The sequence below is a fragment of the Phascolarctos cinereus genome, unplaced genomic scaffold, assembly GCF_003287225.1.
Source record: "Phascolarctos cinereus isolate Bilbo 61053 unplaced genomic scaffold, phaCin_HiC Scaffold_4;HRSCAF=312, whole genome shotgun sequence".
NCBI lineage: Eukaryota > Metazoa > Chordata > Mammalia > Diprotodontia > Phascolarctidae > Phascolarctos > Phascolarctos cinereus.
In genome coordinates this window covers 624,977,508-624,993,314 of record NW_027555847.1, presented here as the reverse complement: position 1 = coordinate 624,993,314, position 15,807 = coordinate 624,977,508, and the positions used below count along the sequence as shown (strand labels likewise).

The 15,807-nt window shown below is 39.5% G+C and overlaps 1 long non-coding RNA gene across 4 annotated transcripts in view; it reads left to right on the top strand.

Moving 5' to 3' along the window:
• The window catches only part of LOC110193300 (uncharacterized), a 100,553-nt gene that overhangs the window by 46,990 nt on the left and 37,756 nt on the right, over nt 1-15,807 (top strand). For 3 of the 4 annotated variants that reach the window (XR_013486319.1, XR_013486318.1, XR_013486321.1), the window contains exon 4: nt 7,874-8,015. This is a non-coding gene — a long non-coding RNA (uncharacterized LOC110193300). Of the gene's footprint in view, nt 1-7,873; nt 8,016-11,384; nt 12,996-15,807 lie in introns of those variants that run through there. The other variant, XR_013486320.1, reaches the window with a different exon arrangement.

Here is a 15,807-nt window from a genome sequence, read left to right as displayed (position 1 = left end):
CTCCCCTCAAGGAGATTAGAAAACCTTGGTGGGGCAGAAACAACGAGATTTACACATGAAAGTTTATGCAAAAAAATTTACAAGATTTTGGGGCAAGGGGAAGGCAGTAAGAGTTGGGGGATCAGGAAAACCTTTCTGTAGAAAGTGGTGCTTAAGCTGAGCTTTGAAGAAAACTGAGTCTTAAGAGATAGACGCGAAGAGGGATTGTGTTCGGGTAGGGGGACAGACTGCACAAAAGCGCTGAGTGTTCTGACGGGGGGGGGGAGGGGGGAGGCGGTATACCAGACCTTTTTTTTTTTTTGTAATTGGCCCTCAAAGAGCGGAGCTGACGGTGCTGTCAGGAGACCCAAGAGAGACCTCTAAGTGGCAGAGCGGTACAATTCGGGGAATCCAGTTTCCAGGGATGCTTTTCCTTTGTTTCTTTGGGTGGTGTCCCAAGAAGTGGGCTGGAGGGTCTTAGTGGGTCCCAAGATCAGCAAAAGCTTACCAATCTCTCCTGAGTCCTTTCCTCTTCTCAGGTCTGTGCCAGAGGTCACAAGTCCCTATGTATGAAGCTGATGTTCCTAAAAGCTCTCCTTAGGCTTATCATATTCTAAAATGCACTAGGGTTAGTTATAGGGCCCTGTTTATTAATTTCTTCTAACAGATATCACACCCTCACCTATGTCCTGTAGACTGAAAGCTCCCTCAGGGCAGAAACTGTGTCTTTCATCACCTTTGTATTCCCAGCACTGGCAGAGTACCCTGCCCAAAGAAAATACCTAATAAAAGTTTATTAGATTTGAATTATTCTAAGTCTGGCCTGAACCTGGAAGTACAAAGGTAGGGAAAGGAAAGGGAAAGGAACAAGCATTTATTAAGCACCTACTACATGCTATAAGCACCTGTGTGACCTCATTTGGGGTTTTCTTGGCAAAGATACTCGAGTGGCTTGCCATTTCCTTCTCCAACTCATTTGACAAATGAGGAAACTGAGGCAAACAAGGTTAAGTGACTTGCCCAGGTTCACACGGCTAGTAAATGTCTGAGGCTAGATTTGAATTCAGGATGATAAGTCTTCCTGACTCCAAGCCTGGCACTCTATCCACTGTGCCACCTAGCTGCCCCACCATCAGCATATGTAAGTTTAATTAAATGAAAGATGTATAACATTCAGGCACTGGTAATGAAGGGAAAGTCACCACAGGGAAACATCAGATGGAGAGAAGGGACCTTGGAATTGGATTTGGCAGCAGGTTAAGCTGAGAGTCGACCTCCCAGGCTGGGCATCCCCCATAGGCCACTATGGAATGAACTGACCTTCCTGCCAAACTGTGGGTGGCACGCTGAGCATATCAGTGCTGTTGGTTTCCCTCAAGAAAATGAAAAAAAAAAAGCTAAGAATTATCTAGCCTAGCCGACACATTTGGCTCTTACCCAGTGCTGCCTTATTTATTGTTAACTTTTTGATATGCTTGGGTGGAACAATCACCACTGAACTGTAAGCTCCTGCAGAGCAGAGTCTAGGTTTCTTCCAGTCTGAACTCTGCCTCTAGCTTGGCTGTGTGCTCTCAGGCAATTCAACAAACATTTATGAAGAGCCATCTACGTTCCAAGACCTATGTGAGGAGCTGAGGATCCAAAGACAAAAAAAAAAATGGAAAATGTCTCTACCTTCTAGGTATTTACATTCTAGGGGGGGAGGGAGAAGGGGGAAGGGGGAAAGGGGTTCTGAGCACAAATAGGTGCCTTTTTCCTTCTCTGTTTTTTTGGATGGAAAATTCCAGCTCTAATGTTTTGTTTACCTTCTTTATATCCCATCCACGTCTCACATCTAGCAGCCACAGAATAGGCACTCAATAAATATTCATTAATTTCATAGGCCTTTGACTCAGGTATCTCAAGTTGATCTGCAGTGTGTTTAGTGGAGGGGGGGGGGAGGATGGACCTCCTAGAAAAAGGAAGACCTGAGTTTGAATGGCACCTGTACAATAGATTAAGGGTGACCACTTAACCAAGGAAAGCCTTCAGCAGTTCTCTGAATGTATAAAATGTTTGTGACTTTATAAAATAAAAATTCTTGATAAAAATGTTGAATTGAATAGACAACCTGCCCTGGTGGAAGGTGGTCCTACATCTAAGACAATCATAGGCCTTCTGCATGCCATAGAGTTAAAAAAAATATTTAATTTTTCATACAAATGTATTTTATAATAGTTTTGACTTTCACCTATCTGAACCCTCCACATCCTGGCCCCCAGTCCCCAAATCCCTTCATAATAGCTTTCTCACCTAGAGGAGAATCTTACCAACAGAATGTCACCTCCCTTTGTTTCCTTTTAACTTGCTTACTTGGCAGGAATAAAGACCCCACACAGGAAAGAGAGGAGGAAATGGGGGGGGGCAGATGACAGGAGAAGGGAATCCGGTTTGATATAAGGAAGAACTTCCCTACAGTAAAGGTTGCCAAGAAATGGAATGGAATGTCAAGGGAAGTTACAGATTGTTATTCTCTGAAAATCCTCCTCCAGAGTTTGTCTGCCTGGAAGGGTTCCAAGGAAATCTGTCTAAGGGCAGCAGGAGGGAAGAGAACTTTGGAGTTGGAAAAGCTCATTTTTAAGTTGGTTATTTGGAAAGGGGAACATATTTTCCCTTTAAAAAAAAAGTGAGAAATAACTGTTAAGTTCCTAGGTCAGCTTTCTGTATAACCAGGATTTTAGAATCCCAAGAAACCTTAGAGGGCATCTTGTCCAACTCCCTCATCTTCTAGACAGGACAAACAAAAGCCAGATAGGAAAGGAGATTTTCACAAGGTCACACAGATATTAAGAACAGGGGGAATATTTGAACTGAGGTGCTCATTCCATGACTATACCCTGTTTCCTCACTCTCACCCAGTAATGCAATTGAACCATAAAATAAATAGAACCACCACGGCTAATTGCCTTTTTAATGGGAAAATGCATTTTAAGGACACCAGGAAGATATCTTAGTGCAGGAGTTCTTAACCCTAAGGGCTCTATGGATACATTTTAATGGATCCTTGAACTGGGAACATTTAATATTTTCATAATTGCATTTCAATATAATTATTTTCCTTTGTAACCACTTTTTTAAAAATGTGTTTAAAACCATTATTCTAAGAAGGGGCTTCACCAGACTGCCAAAGGGGCCCCTGACATAAAAAAAAAAGATTAAGAAACCCTGTCTTAGAGGTTCTTTCTGACTTTCTGAATCTAACTTTAGGATATACAAAGAGTATCAGTGTGGAAATGATCAAATAAAAATACCTAGGAGATGTAATGTGCTACCTTTCTGATTTAATGTTTAATAGCTTAGAATAGCTGACATTTATTTGGTGCTTTACATATACTATTGCATTTCATCCTTCCAATAGCCATACTCTCATTAAGCCCCCTCATGACTTTTGTGGTAATTCTTTCATACCCTTTGATAAGGCAAATTGTCAAAAGTAAGTTCAACAAATGGCCTTTCTGTCAAGTTACTATTTTATTTGTTTTGTTTAGTTGTTGTTTTTTTAAAGGCAACTGGGGTTAAGTGACTTGCCCAGGGTCACACAGCTAGTAAGTGTCAAGAGTTTGGTCTGAGACTGGATTTGAACTCAGGTCCTCCTGACTTCAGGGCCAGTGCTCTATCCACCGTGCCACCTAGCTGCCCCCAAATTACCATTTTAAAGATTAGAAACCACAGGCAAGTTTATACAGGATGATACATCTAGGGCTCGTGACATGTTAAGTGTGGGAACTCCCTTTACCAACACAGGTCTTTTCAGTTCAACACTTTTATCAATGATTTGAACAAAGTCAGTAGCACAAATCTGGGAGGGATAGCTAAACACATTGAATAACAGAATCTAGCATTAAAAAAGACTGTGACAAGCTAGACTGCTGGGCAGAAACTAACATGATGAAATTCAATAGGAGTAAAGTAAAAATAAAGTTCTGCCCTTAGGTTCAAAAAGTCAATTGCATCAAGTGTGCAAGTTGGAGAGCTAGATCTACAAAACAGTTTATTTCAAGAAAAACCTCAGGGGTTTTAGTGATCTACATGTACAATATGAGACAACAGTTTGATTGGAGAGTCAAAAAAAGTTAATGCTATATTAGATTACCAACAGTTAATGTTTTTATCATCTAAAAATTGTGATTTTTTTTTGAACCACCTGACCATATATGGGCAGCTGGGTGGTGCAATGGATAGAGTGCCAAGCTTGGAGTGAGGAAGACCTGAGTTCAAATCTGTCCTCAGACATTTTCTAGCTCTATGACCCTGTGCAAGTCACGTAACCCTGTTTGCCTCAGTCTCCTCTTCTGTAAAATGAGCTGGAAAAAGAAATGGCAAACCACTCTAGTTTCTTTGGCCGAGAAAACCCTAAATGGGGCCATAAAGAGTCAGACATGACTGAAACGAGTGAACAACAAAAAGCCCCTGTTCTGCCATTAACAGAAGTTTAATTACCAGAACAAGGGAGGTATTAGTCTTTTGGCTATTTTCTCTTCCTCCCACATGTGGAATATTGTGTCCAGTTCTCATTACTGCAATTTAAGAAGGGGTGTTTCCATTCCTATTGTTGGCATAGCCCTTGAGAACCTTGGGTCACTGCCACAATGTGATGAAACATCAGTGTATGACTATGAGGGATTCTGCAAGCTCTTGCAGGTTCTACCAAGTTAGAAAACTTTGAAGAATGGGCCAGGTGACAGACAGACTTTGTGTCTGCAGTTGAAGACCAGAGCAGCAACTCTAAAAAGGTTGGCCACCAGAACATTGATTTTCTTTCTTTCTTTCTTTCTTTCTTTCTTTCTTTCTTTCTTTCTTTCTTTCTTTCTTTCTTTCTTTCTCTTTCTTTCTTTCTTTCTTTCTTTTTTTTTTGCTCTGATGACTCATAAAATGGATAAAAATATAAAATGGTCTTCTGTCCTATGTAACCAGCCCCATTCTACTTCTGCAGGGAAGAAAGTGAAATGGCAGATATAGTGTAGAAAGTGCTTAATAAAAGTTTGTTGTATTGATTTGAATTGAGTCAGCTGAGTTGGTTTCCTAATATAACCAAAAATAATAAGAAATACTATTTCATGGGACACTTGATTAGCTCACTTAGCAGTGCACAGGATGAGTGTAAATGAACAGGTCATCATGAAAATAATTACAGCTTATGAGCCAACATCCATTACAGAGGATGAAGAAATAGAGAAATTAGGTGAAGAACTTGGCAAGATCTTCCTATCTTAGTCAACACATACCTTAATACTCAGTGATTTTAATGAGAAATTGGATGTAGGAGAGGACAATGAAAACTGTTAGAAAATGTGGTCCGAATCAAGAAATGAAAGTGGTTGAGGATTTATATGCTACTTAGAAGCATCATACCTGTGTATTGTTAAATCTTTCTTTTAAGAAAAAGGCTCAAAAGATACCGGACACGTGGGCATCAAACAACATCATAAAAACAGAAACTGACTTCATCTCAGACAGGAAATGCCTGCTTATACATCAAACACAGCAAAATTGGCTGTCTGATCAGCAGTTAGTTAGATTAAAGGTTAAAGTAAAACCAAACCAGAAGAAAGGATGAAGATTAAAGGAAGGCATCGCCTATATTTGAATATAGACGCCCTACCTTGACCAATTTAAGTCAGCTGATTTTAAAAAAAAAGAACAAAGTAAAGTCTCTTATCTCTATAATCACTTCTTAGAGGAATTTGACTGATGCGGCACAACTACCATAACAAGGAGGTCCCCAAAGCCCTAAAACTGCCCGTATCTAGCAAAAGCTCAAACTACTTGCCAAAGAAACATGGCAGTTCAGGGAAACACTGATTTGGAGTCCAAGTTCATTTTCCAAACATTTTGGAAGATGATCATGGAAGACTATGAGTAGTATTATAAAACAGTTTTTTTTAAAAAGCTGAGGGGAAAAAAATCTGCGGAAAACATGAATTGTGATATACCTAAGCCAGGGCCATCCCAATAGCATTTGTGGATGAAACCTGAAGAAGAGCAACAAACAGAAATAGAATTCATCAACAGGTACTTCTACAGTCATTCATTTTCGTGGGTGATGAGAAGGGAGCCACCACATTTAGATCTTCCTAACTCAGTATCCCAAAGAGATACAGGTTTAGGGAAAAATCCCTCAGAATTAGACATAATTATTTTTTTAACTGGATAGATTTAATTGGATAGATGTTGCTATTCTTAATGCATAATCTTTTTCTATTGACTGAGTTGGCACACCAGAAGAGCCACATCAATACTGACATTCTTGCTATAAATAAAACTAGCAGTGGGCCACAGACAAGCCAGCTATGGGACTGCCTGGAAATGCACCAAGTTCCCTGTTACTGGAAGTCTACAAATTGAAGCTGGACAGGGTTTCATGCTTTGGACTAGATGACCTCTGAGGTTCCTTCTAATTAGGCAGTGCTGTGATTCTCTGACTTCACATGTGCACTTATAATTTCCAAGAGGAAACAAAACCAAAAAGAAATACATAATCTAATTAAAGTTATCAGGTTGTAAATATATAGTTCAAAGTTAAGATTCTTATAGTAATACCTAATTCACTGTTGTTGTATTCAGTGCAGAAATTATTGTTCTTTGACACCATATGTTTGACTGAATTGAAGCCCTAAATAATGCTCTGAAATCAAGGGGACAGTGTTAGAAGAAATTTTGACATTTACATACACATACCTTTCCTCTGGAGACAGGTAGGTGGCTCAGCAGATAGAGCCCTGGGCCTAGAGTCAGAAAGACCCGAATTCAAATCTAGCCTCAGACACTTACTAGTTGTGTGACCCTGAGCATGTCACTTAACCTCTGCTTTAATCCACCAGAGAAGGAAATGACAAACCACTCCACTATTTTTGCCAAGAAACCCCCATGGGCAGCATGGGTGTGCTATAGTCCTTGGACTCACAAAGAGTCAGACGTGACTGAATGACTGAACTACAGTGACAACAACCTTTCCTCCGGGTATTTATAAATTTAGAGGTCCAAAACTAGAAGGGGCCCTAAAGGCTATGTAGTCCAACTCCATCATTTAACAAATGTGGAAATGAAGCATATTCCTTTTAAGTTAAGTGACTTGCCCAGGGTTGCACTGCCAATAAGTGTCTGAGGCAGCATTTGAATCCAGGCCTTCAAACCCAGAGGACCTTTCTACACCATTCTGTTTCTTTTCACTCATTTCCAGATTGGACCCATAACACTTTGGCATGAAGCCCTCAAGCAAGAAGAACAACGTGCTTATGCTGGGCAAAGAAAACCATACGTTTGGATCATGTACCAAATTTCTTCATGAAACAAAGGCCCATTTTATGTTATTGACATTTTTTATGTCAACTCCTTTTCAAATCTATTTCCTCTGCCTGTTCCCCAGAGAGCCATCCTTTAAGACAAAGACTAGACTATAAGGAGAGAAAGAAGAGCAGTTGGGCACCACTAACCAATACATCCAAGTTTGGTAGCATATGCGGCGTTCCACACCCACAGCCTACCACCTCTGCAAAGATGGTGGGGAGGTACATGTTCTCCCCTCTTCTTTGGAGGGTTTGGTTTGATCACTATAATTACATAGCATTCAGTTTTCAGTTACAGTTGTGGGTTGGGTTTTTTTTTTACTTGTCATTCACATTATTGTAGTCATTGTGTATTTTGTTCTTCTGATTTGCTTACCCTGTTTGGCAATATTTCACCTAAAATCTCATCATGCTTCTCAGTATTCTTCTTTTCTCACAGGGCAGCAATATTTTTGTTGTTTGTCCTTCATTCTGAAGAGGACCAATGACATCACAGAGTAATGTCTTGACTTGTGCATGAATTGGATTTAAGTGAGACACAAAGTCGTCAGCCTCACTCTCTCTTCCAGAGTCATCCAAGTTCGTGGCAGGACAAAAGTCAAGTCGCAGCAATATTCTGTTATGTTATTGGACCACAGCTGGTTTCACCATTCCTCAATAGATGGGCATCTGTTTTGTTTCCAGTTCTTTGCAACTACAAAAAGTGCTACTGTGAGTATTTTGGTGTATGTTGAAACTTTCTTCCTATCTTTTACCTCCTCGGGGTCTATGTCTAGCCAAGGGATTGTTGAGTCAAAAGGTATGGACATTATCCCTTTCTTAGCATAATTCCAACAAAGACCTCTTTTAAAAATACTAATATTCTTCTCAGTGAGTTGTGGATCACTATAACCTATGCTTCAAAAGTACTGTAATTGTTGCTCAGTAATTTTCAGTCATGTCTGACTCTTTGTGGCCCCATTTGGGGTTTTCTTGGCAAAGATACTAGAGTGGTTTGCCATTTCCTTCTCCAGATGATTTTTTTACAGATGAGGAAACAGAGGTAAACAGAGTTAAATGACTTGCCCAGGGTCACACAGCTAGTATTTGAGGGCAGATTTGAACTCAGGAAGATGAGTCTTTTTTGACTCTAGCCCCAGCACCCTATCCACTGCACCACCTAGCTGTCCCTGTAAGTGAAGGTCGCTCAAAGGACAATAGAGGTATGTGATAGGCATGAGAGGGTGATGTATTGCCAAGAAGGAGTTATGAAGGACAGCAGCTGTAAAGAATATCATCAAAGAAATGCATGAGAGAAAAAGAAGATGGGCTGGTTCTGTGTCAAGAGTGAAGGATGATTGATGGACGGTTAGCTTCTTTCACTAGTAATGACAAGAGAAAGCAAGGAAGGTCTTCAGGATAGAACCCCTATGGCAAACTTAGAGACAGATTTGGATAAGAGTCATGAGGTACGGGAGAACATGATTGTGCTGCAATCTACATTGTGGAAGGAAATACATCAGTGAGATCATAGAGCCTCTAGAGCAACATGGGGTCCATTTACTTGTCTTTATTATATTTTTATAACTTTATATCAATATAATTGATTTCCTTCATATTTATTTATTCAAAAATAGGATTCTGAAAACTGTTCCATAGACTTCATCAGACTGCCAAAGGGGTCTGTGACACTCAGAAACATAAAGAACCTATACATTAGAGTATTCTAATATAAAGTCATAGGATCATAGATCTCCAGCCAGAAGGGATCTCAGAGGCCAGTTAGTCCCATGACCTCATGAGGAAACTGAGGCCCAGAGAGGTAGGTGACTTACCCAAGGTCACATAGGCAGTAAGTAGCAGAGATGGTTAGTCACACAAATTCCAGTTATAATAATTACCTAAAACTGTCCACACTCATCCTATAATCATTCCCCACAGAAGGCCCTACAGGAATGACTAAAATGTGGAATTCCCAGGTTCCTTCTGACAGTTACCTCTGAAGAAAAGAAAAGCTCAGGATGGATGGATATAGATGTATAAACCAGTCATAGGACTAGGAGTAGAAGGAACAAACGGGGAGCTACATGAAGGGGAGCACAAAGAAAAACTTTTTTTTTTTATTGAGTGTAATGACACAGAACTGCCATCAGGCCCTGAGCGGGGTAGGGAAGACAGGGGTAGAGGTGGGGGATGGAGGAATTGAGATGTTGGCCCTTTCCCACTAAAGTGCCCCTTTGTTCTGGGACAGAGTTTGGGCCCAAAAGAACAGTGTTAGACTCTTCCCTCCTCCCCAATCCGTACTCTCTGCTCTTTACTCCTTACCCTCACCCAAAAATCCTAGAGAAAATCATTTGGCTCACATCTACGGTCTCCCCAAAAACTGAGGCAAAAGGTATTCAATGTACAAAGGAGATCGGGTATAGGAGAGATTTATTTCTTCCACCATAAAAGGAAAACTAACATACTTAAAATGCGAAAGGATCTCAAGCATGCATTGACAAAGACTTAAACATGATTACACCTTCTTGGGAAACTAATGCTTAAAATATCAAAACCTGAAACATTTTGTGGGACTTGTAGTAAATTGGTGTCTCACCTCTGCCTTGGTACTGCACTCTCTGAAGAGCCTCCTCAAGATAAAAAGTCTTCTGGTAACCCAGGCCAGGCTTAGACTCCTACTACCGTGGATGGCTTAGTAGAGCAGTGGGGGAACCTCCTTACCATTTTGTAGGAGGCACTGATTAAGAGTCCCAGGAGTTCCCAAGGTAGCCAATCCTAAAAAGTCCATCTCTTAAGGGAGTGGTACCAGGACTGATGCTCAGGCCTCAAAGTAGAAGAGAGAATCATAGCTTTGGCATCCCAACTTAGGCTCACGTAACAGGCTCCAGGTGCCACACATGAGCCGATGTCATTTTTGTGAGGATCAGGGCCCATCCCTCACAGAAAGTTCCAGAGAAAAAGAGTTACATGACACATGTTCCAAGAGAGCGAGAAGAGAAGAGCTCTAGAGGGTACAATGACTCCATTTAAAAGGCCTACTGAGTGAATGTCTATTCCCAGCTCAGGCAGCAGGAAGTTATGAGTGAGACCGAGGGACCACCCAGAGTTTGCTGCATCAATCCCCCCCAGGGATGAACACATGGGGCCCAGTGGAAACAACCCAGGGTCCCAAAGTCTGGGGTTGGGAGGAGGCTCATCTGCTTTTCCCCATTATATAACTCATAGTACATTTTTAAAAAATTGCTATCTTTGTTTTTTATAACACCTCATTTTCCCAATATATTCCTCCCCTCCCCATCTCAGAGAGCTTTTCCTTATAACAAAGTAAGGATAAATGAAAAAGCATGTATTAAGTGCTTGCTATGTACAAAACACTCTGCTAAGTGCTGGGGATGCAGATAGAGATGCTTTCAAGGAGCTCCTGTTCTAATAGAAAGACAAAACATTTAGGAGGTTTCAGTTCCAAGTCAGGACCAGTGGTCCTTAGGGTGTGGTGGCAAAGTGGATGGTAACGCTATATGTTTTAATGCTATCTCCTCTGATAAAAACATATGCATTTTTGATATTGAGCCATCTGACAAAGCCGAGTCTTCAGGGAGCTGTGGCCATTGAGAAGTCGAGGGTGGGGTGGGGCAGTGCTTGTAGACGCAGAATCCAGGCTGCATCTCCCCAACACTGATGCCCTGGATAATGGCTGAGGGCACTGAAGAGGAAACAGAATCAGGGTTCTGAGGAGCACTGACTTTCACTGGGTTCTTGGCCTCGTCAGTGGTATTCAGTTAGTACTTCCTGGTAGTAGTGATGAGGATGGCAAGTCCATTCTCCATAGAGGCTACAGCAATTGATGATGGGTATACAGGACGAGCTGGAAGCAGGACCAGTAGTTAGAATGAAAAAGGAAAGAAATAATAGTTCAGCAAAACTTGCCAATGTCTCATCCAAGTCTGACATTACATAGCATTCACACACATAGTCTCCCACCTTCACAAAGAAGGGAGGGAGAAGAAATGCACATATTTTTGGTACCAGAAATACCCACTCTTTATAGAATATGGTGATTTTTTTTCCTATGATAAGTCAAGTCTAATTGTGTTACAGCCAAGGCTCAAAGCTTCTGAGGCCCATTTTCCTACAGGGAGATTTGTGGTTACATCATTCAACAAGGTGACATAGAATGAACCAGAGTTTTAAGGTGAGGAAAGAATCTTTGGAGTTAACTGGATGAAAAACAACACCATCGATTCATACTCTGCACAACTGAAAATCACTTTATAATTGAAGTGCTCATTTCATGCAGACACAGTTTCCTGGTGACTCTAAAATAACCTATTTAAACCCCACCTACATTAAACTGACAGTTTAATTTCAGCTGGATTTCAGCTTCTTGTCAATGATTCCTGACAATGTAGTCACTGAAATACAAGATAATTCTCCGTCTGCAGCATTTTAATATAATTATAAAATAAAGAACTTTCATTTGCTTGAAGACTTTGCCTTTCAGTATTTAATAATAACACCTTTTTTTCTGTCTATACTTGTGATTTCATGGGTGTAGGAAGCTCTACATGAAAAAATTCCCTTTATCAATGCAGATCAGTAACTTCGACTTTTAGCAAGTTTCTTGGGCACCAAAAAGTTAAAGGACTTTTCTTGTACTCCCTCCACCCCCATTCTGCCACCACTGCCCTCCAATTAAAAAAAAAAAACCTGCCTTGTAACAAATGGTAAAGCGAAACAAAACCACATATTGGTCATGTATGAAAATGTATGTCTCCTTCTGAACGTCTAGCCCACCACCTCTCTGTCAACAAGCAGGAAGTATGCTTGGTCATCAGTCCTCTGGAACGATGGTAGATCATTGCTCTTGATCACTGTCAATCAGTGTTTTTTAGTCTTTCTTTACAATAATGTAGTCTTTGTATAAACTGTTGTGGTTCTGCTCACTTCACTCTATGTCAGTGCATAAAAGTCTTCCCTTCAGATGAGATTTCCTGAATCCATCCTTTGCATCATTTCTTACAAAATATTGTTCTTTAACATTCATATATCATGATTGTTCAGTTATTCTCCAATTAGTCTACTTTAGTTTTCAGTTCTTGGTTCCAACCAAATGTACTGCTTTGAACATTACGTGTGGATCCTTTCCTTCTTACTTCAATACCCATGGGCTATATGTCTAGTAGTGGTAGGGCTTGGTCAAAGAGTATGACCAGTATAGCCACCTTCTGGGCATCACTACAAATTGCTTTTCAGAATAGTCCTATCACTTCATAGGTGTACCATGGATACATTAGTGACATCATTCTTCCACAGCCCTTTCGAAATTTGTCATTTTTGGGGTCATCTTTGCCAGTTTGATGGGTATGAAGTAGAACTTCAGAGTTTTAATTTGTATTTCTCTTGTTATTAATGGTTCAGAGCATTGTTTCCTGATAAAGTTGTTAATAGCTTACTTTTCTTCTTTTGAGAAATGTGTATATGTATTGTTTCACCATTTATCTATTGATCAATGGCTCACATTTTCATATATTTGAATCAGTTTCTACATAAATCTTGGCTATCAGACCTTTATCAGAGAAACTTGCTGCCACTATTTTTCCCCCAAATAACTGCTTCTCTTCTAACTTTAACTGCATTGATTTTGTTTAAAAACGTGCAAAAGTTTTCCAATTTTATGTAATCAAAATTGTCCATTTTGTGTCTTTTGATCCCCTCTCGTGTTTGGTAAAGAACTCTATCCATAGTTCTCTGCTCTTCTAATTTGTTTATGAGATGACTTTTTATAATTATGTCTTGTATCCATTTTGACCTTACTATGGAATATGATATTAGATGTTGCATTAAACTTAAGTTTTGCCAGATTGTTTTCCAGTTTTCCTAACAGTTTTTGTCAAATAATGAATCCTACTTCAGTAGTTCAATCTTGGGTTTACCAAAAACTATGCTCCTATGTTCATTTGCATATGTATCCTGTATACCTAATCCGTTCCATTGATCAACTCCTTTTAATTTTTTTTTACCAGTAACAAATAGCTTTAATGATTAATGAATGCTTTGTAATATACTTTGAGATCTGGTACTGATAGGCCTCCTTTTTCTATATATGTTTTTCTACTAGTTCCCTTGAGATTCTTAATATTTTGTTTCTTCAGATGAATGTTGTCATTTTTTTCCTAACTTAATGAAGTAACACTTTGGTAGTTGATTGGTATGGTATTGAATAAATATATTTCAGTAGCATTATCATTTTTATTATATTGGCAAAGTACAATCACAAGCAACTGATAGCTCCAATTTATTTACATCTGTCTTTATGTAAAGAATGGGTTTTTTTGTTTTGTTTTGTTTTTGCTTTTTGGTGAGGCAACCAGAGTTAAGTGACTTGCCCAGGGTCACACAGCTAGTGCCAAGTGTATGAGGTAAGATTTGAACTCTGGTCTTTCTGACCCCAAGGCTGGAGCTCTATCCACTGTGCCACCTAGCTGCCCCTAAAGAGTATTTTATAATTGTGTTCAAATATTTTACACATTCTGTAGTTGGCTTAAATGGAATTTGTTTTTCTATTTCTTCCTATTGGATTTTGTTGGTAATACACAAAACAGCTAATGATTTATATGACTTTATTTTAAAGTATGTTAGTTTATTGAAGTTATTATTTTAAGTAATTTTTTAGTTAAATCTCTAAAGTTCTCTAAGAAGACCATCATGCAAAAAATGATAATTTTGTTTCCTTTTTGCTTCACCACGATTTTCTTCTGAAGGAGTCATTTCATATAATGTTGGCTCTTGGTTTTAGATAAACACTACTTAGCAGAGAAAGGAAAGGTCCATTATTTATTCCTACGCTTTTAAAATACATTTTAAAAACAGAAATCACTATTGTACTTTGTCAAAAGCTTTTCCTACAATTTATATAATTATGTGATTTAAAAAAGTTTTTAACTAATATTATCTATTATGTTTATAGTTTCTAACTAATATTATCTATTATGTTTATGGTTTTTTCTATTATTGAACCACACCTGCATTTGCATTAAAAATCTAACCTGGTCATAGTATATAATCTTTTTTAATATGCTGTCATAGTCTCTTTTCTTATTCAATATTTCTGCATTAGTACTCATTATGGACATTGGTCTGTAGCTTTTTTCCTCATCCTCGTTTAAGATTCAAAGCCATATTTGTACCATGGAAGGAATTTAGTAAGATCCTTTCTTTTTTTCTTCTTGCAAAAAGTTTCATAATATTAGAATCCATTGTTCTTTGGGTATTTGATAGATTTCACTTGTAAATCCATCTAGTCCTGGGCTTTTTTCTCTAAGAATTCATTTATGACTTTGAATGTTTAATCTGATTGGCCTAAGAAGAGATAATTTAGAGGTATACTATAAGAGCTACCCTCAGGTCTTTTAAAGGCTATCACAAGGAAGGGGAATTATACTTGTTTTCATTGGCCTCAGAGAATAGAAAAAGAGTACTGGATATAAATTAGAATCAATCAATCAGTCAATAAATTTTTAAGTGCATTGTGCTAAATCCTGAGGATACAAAATAAGGCAAAAGATAATCTCTGCCCTCCAGGAGCTTGGGGGAGACAACATGCAAACAAATATCTACGAAGCAAACTATATACAGGATAAATAAGAAATAATCAGCAAAGAGAAGACTTTGGAATTAAGAGGGTTTGGGAAAGGCTTCCTGCAGAAGGTGAGATTTTAGCTGAGACTTGAAGCCAAGGAGGCTGGTAATGGGAGAGGAGAAGGGAGAGAGTAAAATGCCTGGAATTGAGAGGTGAAGTATCTTGTTCATGGAACAGCTACGAGGTCAGTGTCAGTGGATCAAAGAGTTGGAGAGGAAGGTGTAAAAAGACTAGAAAGGTCAGGGGACTAGATTATGAAGGGCTTTGAATACCAAAGAGCATTTTGTATTTATCCTAGAGGCAATAGGAAGCCAATGGAGTTTACTGAGTAAGAGGTGACATGATCAAATCTGAGTTTTAGGGAAATCACTTTGGTGACTGAAGGGAGGATGGACTGCAGTGGGGAGAGACTTGAGACAGGCAGACCCATCAGCAGTCTATGGCAATAGTCTAGGCATGAGATAATGCAGGCCTGCTCTGGGGTGGTGGCAGTGTCAGAGGAGAGAAGGTGGTATATTCTGGAGATGTTAGAAAGGTGAAATCAACAGGCATTGGCAATGATTAGATGCGAGGGAAGGGAGATGAGGGAGAGTGAGGAATCATGGATGACCTCTAGGTTGCCAGCCTAAGGGACTGGGAGGATGGTGTTGCCCTCTACAATAATAGGAAAGGTAGTAGTGGAGGGTTTGGGGAAAAGATAATGAGTTCTGTTTTGGACATATTGAGCTTATGATTATTGCTTGTTCTAGAAGAGGACTATGGCATCAGGGAGGTGATGACATGACTTGCAAATGAATTAGATTTAAGTGAGGGAGGGCTGTGCAAAGTCACCAGCCTCACTTTCTCCTCTGGAGCCATCTGGGTCCAACGGCCAGATATAGA